Source organism: Ictidomys tridecemlineatus, chromosome 2, assembly GCF_052094955.1.
Source record: "Ictidomys tridecemlineatus isolate mIctTri1 chromosome 2, mIctTri1.hap1, whole genome shotgun sequence".
Lineage (NCBI taxonomy): Eukaryota > Metazoa > Chordata > Mammalia > Rodentia > Sciuridae > Ictidomys > Ictidomys tridecemlineatus.
In genome coordinates this window covers 77,476,767-77,484,260 of record NC_135478.1, presented here as the reverse complement: position 1 = coordinate 77,484,260, position 7,494 = coordinate 77,476,767, and the positions used below count along the sequence as shown (strand labels likewise).

The 7,494-nt window shown below is 40.2% G+C and overlaps 1 pseudogene; it reads right to left on the bottom strand.

The window, feature by feature from the left end:
* Nucleotides 1–255: 255 nt before the first annotated feature.
* LOC110597413 (KH domain-containing RNA-binding protein QKI pseudogene) lies at nt 256–1,090 on the bottom strand (annotated as a pseudogene).
* Nucleotides 1,091–7,494: the final 6,404 nt, after the last annotated feature.

The window sequence follows — 7,494 nt, the reverse complement described above, 5'->3', positions numbered from 1 at the left end:
ACTGTAACTCCCCCTGTCAAGGGCCATATGTCTCTCATGGAAGCCTTCTTACCAGTCTCTTGGGGTAGACGTTGAAAGATGATCAGTGCTTGGAATGATTTGGTCCCTAATACTTTACTATTATTCAGTACAGGTTCTAGAACCCCTTTCATCCACACAGGGGTGGAGTTGGTGGACAAAAAGCTGAGCTGGAAGACAATGTTTTATTTGTATTTTGTTTGCCTAGATGGTAAGACAAATGAACAAACAAGTCCCTCATCTTGCTGCACTGGCCACAGGCAAGCAAAGGCAATGATCACTAAAGTGATCAGCAGGCAGGATGGTCAAGTCATTATTGGGCAAAGAGTTCAGAGATAGAAGTTCATAGGTTAGTTGCCTATGAACTCCACCTTCGGTCACAACCCTTTGGAAAAGATGGAGACACATATTGTGCCCTCAAACTTTAGTAGACACTGCGCCTCACACAACATTTAGTTCAATAGGGCACTCAAGGACTGAAGTGGCTGGTGCCAACATGTAAGGTGTTTGTAGGGTGTGTAGATCAACCCAGCCTCTGGCCCTGGAGGGACAATCACAGCAGTAGCGTGAGGAGTTCCTTTTGGCATGACAGAGGTCTGTATTTGTCTGATCAAAGGCATTATGGTAGGGTCAGCTGGAGAAGACTACACAAGGTCACTGGTGAAAGAAAATGTGCAGCTCCAGGTATGATCCCAGTAGAAGCTAAGCTGTTGCCACCAGAGAAAAGGCAAGGTTGGTGATTTAACGTTGGCATCTCTGTAGGTGTCATTCAGAATCAGAAGCTCATACCTGCTGTCTTTAGTTTTACTTTGCTCTATTCTGAGCATCTTCTACATTGATTAGTACATCTGAATCTTCATGTATATGCCCTCAATACAGTTTGTTCTATTTCCTCCTCCTTCGATTTATCTTTTACTGACCCTTTGCCTCAGACCATTGTTTTACATCCATTTTCTGTCTCAAGCTCCTTAGCTGTAAATCCTCTGAGGCCAAAGTTAAAATCTAGATATTTAAATTTTTTGAATTTTTTTGCACAAATAGAGCACATCTTTTCATTTTTCTGGTTGTACATGATGCAGAGTCACTCCATTTGTTAAATCATACCATAAAAAGGGTAGTAATGCCTTTCACATTCCACCATCTCCCACACACACACACCCTCCCCTCAACCTGCTCTCCTCTGCTCAATCCAAAATTTCTCCTTCTTTCCTTGAGTCTTCCCCAGAATATTATGGACCTGATCCACTTATCAAAGAATATATTTGGAATTTATTTTGTTCCATGATAGTCTCCAACTCTGTCCATTTACCTGCCAATGCTATAATTTCATTCTTCCTTAAGGCTCAGTAATATTCCACTCTGCATCTGTACAAGTTTGTTTATACATTCAACTGATGAAGGGCATCTAGGTTGTTTCCATGAATTACCTACTATGAATTCACCTGCTACGATCACTGATGTCACTGCATTACTATGGTGTGCTGATTTTAAGTCTTTTGCATATACACCTAGGAGTGGGAAAGCTGTGTCAAATGGTGGTTCCCTCAAATTTTTCTAAAATATCTCCAATCTGCTTTCCAAAGTGGTCACACCATTTTTTTAGTGGCAAAAATTTGAATATTCTTTTAAAGACACATTCAGATTCTGTCATAACTGAACAATAGTTCCCACATAATCAGGCAATTTTGCACTCTGCTTTTTTTTTGTACTGCCCTTTAATGTGTGTACACGTCTTTAGGTACTCTGCTAATTTCTTCCTCTGTCAACTGCTAGAAGTGGCTGAAGATACTGCAGAATTTGGACAGGCTGCTCAAGAGCTTCTTGTCCTTCACCAACTGCATCAGGTTATCTGGGATTACCACTTCTCCTGACCATATTCCAGACTCCACAGATCACTTCACCCAATGCCATGACACCAGCACTAGACAGGAGAAATGGGCAGGGGTAACCCCTGGGCACTGTCTGCTGAGGACTCAGGGTGCCTCTCTGCACTGGCCCCTGCTCTGGGTCCAGAGCTGAGCCCCATGGAGGCTTGTCTATGCACTACAGTGAAAGTTGAGGAATGTATATATATATTACACTATAAGGAGATATAGTGACATATGCCACAGTGGTTCTGGTGACCCAGCTGTATGGACAATCTTATGCCCTAGATGTATGCTAATAAAAGAATTGGTGATAGGAGACAAAATCTGCTGTTTAGGGAAAGCCCCACAGAACAATCTTAATGTAGACCATGGGAGTTTTGGAACAGTCATGTCACCTGATGTAGAGAATTACACACCTTTTGAATTACAGCTCATGGTGCAAAGCCTGGTAGGTACAAAACAACACCAGTCATCACTTGAACATGAGGCCATAACTGTGTGATTTGCCAGTCAGAAGGTCAAGGAGGCTCAGCATAGTGGATAATTTGCATCTTGGAAGGAGAAAGAGCAGGGCTTGCTCCCAGTACTCTGCATGGGCACATGGTAAAGGCCCCATATCTCCAAGTTTCCAGTACCAGACACTCTCCCAGGAGTCCCATGTATGTCCCATGGGTGGAGATGAGGCTTTGGGTACAAGGTGAGTGTGACACTACTGCTACCTGACGGCTCCAGTTCGACAATGTCTAATAATAATACAGTGAAACCTGATTATGCAACATCTCCTAACCCCATTAAAATTAAAAAGGCATGCATAATTATTTTAATAATGTTATATAACCCACTATATCAAAGAAGTATCATTTCCACAAAGATTGAATGAACATTATTTATGATATAATTTACATTCTTTTTCTCATGTCGTTTCTTTGAAATATGTTACATGTTAATTTGGACAGTGAAATTTTCTCAGAAACGTCTGATTTGTTTTCTCTTTTCTCATTTACATTTGTTAAGGTAGATTTACTTAACCAAATAACCAAAGCATGATTGATAATTTTCTAACCACTGAGTTGTTAACAGAAATAACATTTACCATTTGATATTTACAAACACATAATATAAATATGATTCATGAATTTTAGAATAAATTCAACTTTGAAGGAAAATGATGTTTGTTTCAAAACTACAGTTTGATCAACTATCTTATGAAAGTCCATAATTTAAGTAATATAATAACACAACATTTCTAAATCTACATAGTATAATTGCTTAAGTTTTTATTTCTTCTTTTTAGATATACATGACAGTAGAGTGGTTTGGGATATATATATAAATGGAATATAATTGACCATTCTTGTCATTATACATGATGCAGAGTTATACTAGTTGTGTATTCATATATAAAAATAGAAGCTATATAAATAATCTAATTTGGGGGTATAAAAAAGCAGTCTTTTCACTGTTCACTGTTACAAGCTCCTGCCATTGTTATGTTTGTGTTCATAGAAATGCAGTGTTGATTTTAACTGACTTTTTTGATCATCAAGCTTTTAGAGTAAAAAAAAAATAAACTCTGTGTTTGCAATGTCAAAAGCAGCATGAAGGTATTTTGGTGCCAGGTCATATTCAACAAAGAGTGACCTGAGAAGGAAATGATCCTGATGATGAGGTGGTTCTTAAGTCAATTGGTGTATCTCAGATGGCTTCCATCCCTAGACACAAATATGTTTTCCCATTCAAGTCATGAACACAATGCCCATGCTTTCATGAAGAGAGATTATTCATGTGGTCATGAAAACAGATTTCCACTCACAGAGGTGACCTGCCTACAGCCAGGTGGCAACAGCCAAATCCAACCCTGAGTTCTAATATGAGATTATTTCCTATGGGAAGCAGCCAGGTACCTCAGAGCAGATTAATGACACTAGACCTTACATCATGGCAGATTGACATTAGTTCTCAGTGAAACATGCATTTACCCTTGAGGGAGCTTGTTTTTCTTGCCTGCAGTGCTTCTGCCAAAACTGTTATCCATGGACTTAGTGAACACCTTAACCACCATCGTGGTATTCAACATAGGGCTTCTGAGCACAATGCTTATGTCAAGCCAACAAAGGGCAGTAATCAAGCCATATTCCTGCTATTACCACTCTTACATTTCCCCAACATCCTAAAACACCAGGTCTGACAAAAAGGTTGACTGGCTTTTGAGGAGTCAAAGATGAATTTTGGTGACTAGTTTCATCCATATTCAATATATGATGATGTTTGTGGCATAGGCAGGATTCCTGGAGCTGGAATGAGGACCTGGGACTGGGAGTGACTCCACACACTAGTGACCCACTAGCACAATGTTTGCTTCCCATTTCAGTAATTCAACCCTATATTGGTCTAGTGCAGAGGACTTAGCTCCACACATGACACAAGAATGACTGCTCTAATCTGGGTCCAAGCCTCCCTTTTGCTACTCATGACAAGGAATCATTAGACAAAGTTGGGGCTATTGGGACATGATTGGTTAGATAATCAGGGGAATTAGGTTGCCACTGCTGACTCAAAATAAGGAGGCAATGCATGGAAAGAAGCATGTTCTCCATTCCTTCATTAGACTGCAGTTAAGGTCAGAAAACCAACACAATCCACTTCAGCAAGGCTATTGGTGCACCTATGTTGTCTGCAGTGATGATTTGGGCCATTCCACCTGGCACTACTAGCTAGAGATCAACACTAGCCAAAGCACTTTTTGGTGGTCAAGGGACTTAGAAATGGGGAGTGAAGAAAGTATCAATGATGAACACAGGATTTAGAATTCTATGAGAAAATATTTATTTTAATGTGAATGTGTTTGAATATGATTTCCTTCCTCTGTGTGATCCTAGTATCATCTAACATAGGTGTGTTAAAAATAGGTAACTTTAGCTGAGCATGGTGACACATGCCTGTAATTCCGGCTGCTCAGGAGACTGAGGCAAGAGAATCATGAGATCAAAGCCAGCATGAACAAAAGCAAGGCACTAAGCTATTCAGTGAGACCCCATTTTAAAATAAAATACAAGGTAGTGCTGGGGACGCGGCTCAATGCTCTAGTGATCCTGAGTTCAATCCCTGGTACCAAAAAGAAAAAAAAATAGTTAACTTTATATTTCAATATTTAACTTACAGGATATCAAAATGGAGGGAAATGAACATACTTGAGGTCAAAAAGTATATTTTATTATCTTATTGGTAAAAGATGAGCATTTTTTGTTTGGGCAGTTTGCTGGATAATTTTATCTTAGTGGATGTGCCTGGATATCATATGGATACAGGAATGAGTTATTGGTTATCCCAGGTGGTATATGGTGCCTATTTTAGTTACAAATTTCATAGCTTCAGTTTATTTCTCAAAATTGATTATATGTATATTTCTGGTAGTAGGAGGAATGCTTTCTGTTATACTAGCCATGGAGGATATAAGTGAAGCCCTGGAATCCTGTGACATATGCCTGCATATGTGTATCTGTTGAGCCACTACATAGAGAGGAGAGCTCAGGTTGTTCACATGTCCTTGGATTCACCTCCATCATGGTTCTAATACTTCAATTCTTTCATAATTCACAGTAACTAGAACATCTGACTCTATGTTCATTTTATCTAATGGAAAGAATGAGTAGTACTAGATGGGGCATCTGTATATTTACCACAGAATTTAGCAGCGTAGAGCAGCTTTCTGAGTATAGAATGGCCTTCCTGGTCCATGATTATTCAGATATGTCTGTTGCTGATGTGATGAAAACCCAACAACAACAATTTAGAGGAGGAATTTTTCCCCCTCATGCTTTCAGAAGTGTCAGTCCATATAGGGCCATCTCCATTGCTCTGGGCCCAAAGTGAGGTAGAATATCATGGCCAGATGACATGGAAAAGAAAAGCAACTTTAGTCATGACCATCAGAAAGCAGAGAGACCTCAGCTCACCAAGAACAAAATATGAACCACAATGTCCCATTCCCACTGATAACCTCATTCAGCCATAGTCTACCTGCATATAGTTACCACCTATATCATTGGATTAACCATGGATTAATTTACACCCCACAACCTCTTCATTTTTCCTCTCAAGAATCTTGCATTGTCTCACACATGAGCTTTTGTGGGACATCTATATCCAAACCATAAGAGTCCCTGAATGCCGATGTGGGAGATCTCTCTTCATTGATTTCTGTCCTCAAATGCACATCATAGCTGGGCTCTCTGAGACCCCTCTCATTCATCTATAGATTTTTAGGGTAAGTGTGTATTTGGTCACCATGCAAATTATAAATCCTCTGGGCATAATACTAATAGGAAGACACTCGAATCAATGGTGGGGTCAAAGAAAGATTCTGAGGAGTTGGAGGTTCAGCATTCAACCTTCTTCAAGCTTCTTTGAGCAAAGTATCATCCTTGACCTCCCTGAACAATGGTTATAGTCAATTTCCAGTTGTTGACACTTTTGCCATTCTTCCAATTCCTCTGAGCTGTTTTTTTTTTTTTTTTTTAAATCTGGGTGTAGTTCAGACAGTCTGTTGCCCTTCCATATTCCTGTCCATGGGCCGTGTAGCTCCCTGCTGAGAGAACACTGATGACAAGTGACTCAGAATAAGGACACCATGGACCCTCACATTTCTCATAGTTCTCTCAGTACCTCCCAGATGAACTTTAACTTTCTCTTTGGCATTTCCTTTAATGTTCCTTTTGTTGTTGACATGCTTTTAAGCATTTCACATGTTATACATTGTTTACTTAATCAACTTATTCATTACTTTTTCATTTATTTATTGTTTACTTATACTTTTGTGGATTTACTACCAATTTTAGCCTCAAACATTGTGTTTGACACATCTCATTCTGCAATATACCATTAACAGCCACGTTTTTAATCATCCATGTTTTATGTGGCATGTGTAAAAGTACCATAATTCAGCCCTTATGGACAAAACAACTTTAGGTCCTTTATTGTCTGTGAAGCTCATCAGTGTCATAGTTTCTAGGGCTGAGCTCTTAAAGATAATTTGTCAAGGATTCTTCAAGCAGAGATGATCCTGCCTCCGAACCAAGGTGTATTCCAGGTTTAGGGCTATGAATTGAGGCTGATGAGAGTCAGTGTCACTTTGAGAGTCTCCTCAAGGAGACTGCCCATACTCCATGCAGGGAGAAGTGAACAAGTGTCCCCTTCCCTCATGCAAGACCACATAGAAAATTCTTCCTGAGTTAAGAATTTGGCTGGAGGTGGGAGGAAATTCCAGAGAAGACTGTACAAGCATCATTGGAAGACCCTAGGATAGAGAAGCCTTCCCAGCGTTGACTTCTGACAGTGGTAAATAGTTCCCTGAGATTAGCAGGAGGCACATGCAGTCATGCTGGGAGAAGAAAATAGACCCTAGGAGCCCCATCTTCTCACACTGTGCTCCCTCATCTGAACCTCAGCGTGTTCTCCATAAGGAAATTCAACCAGCATGGTCTTCCATGCTTACACATACAATCAGCCTCCTTCAGTGCATTTCCTAGGTGAGGTCCGCTGTGCCTTGGCTCTTGCCTGTGTCCTGGGGGTGACCCTGTGTTAGACTGACCCTCAGAATGTGGTCACT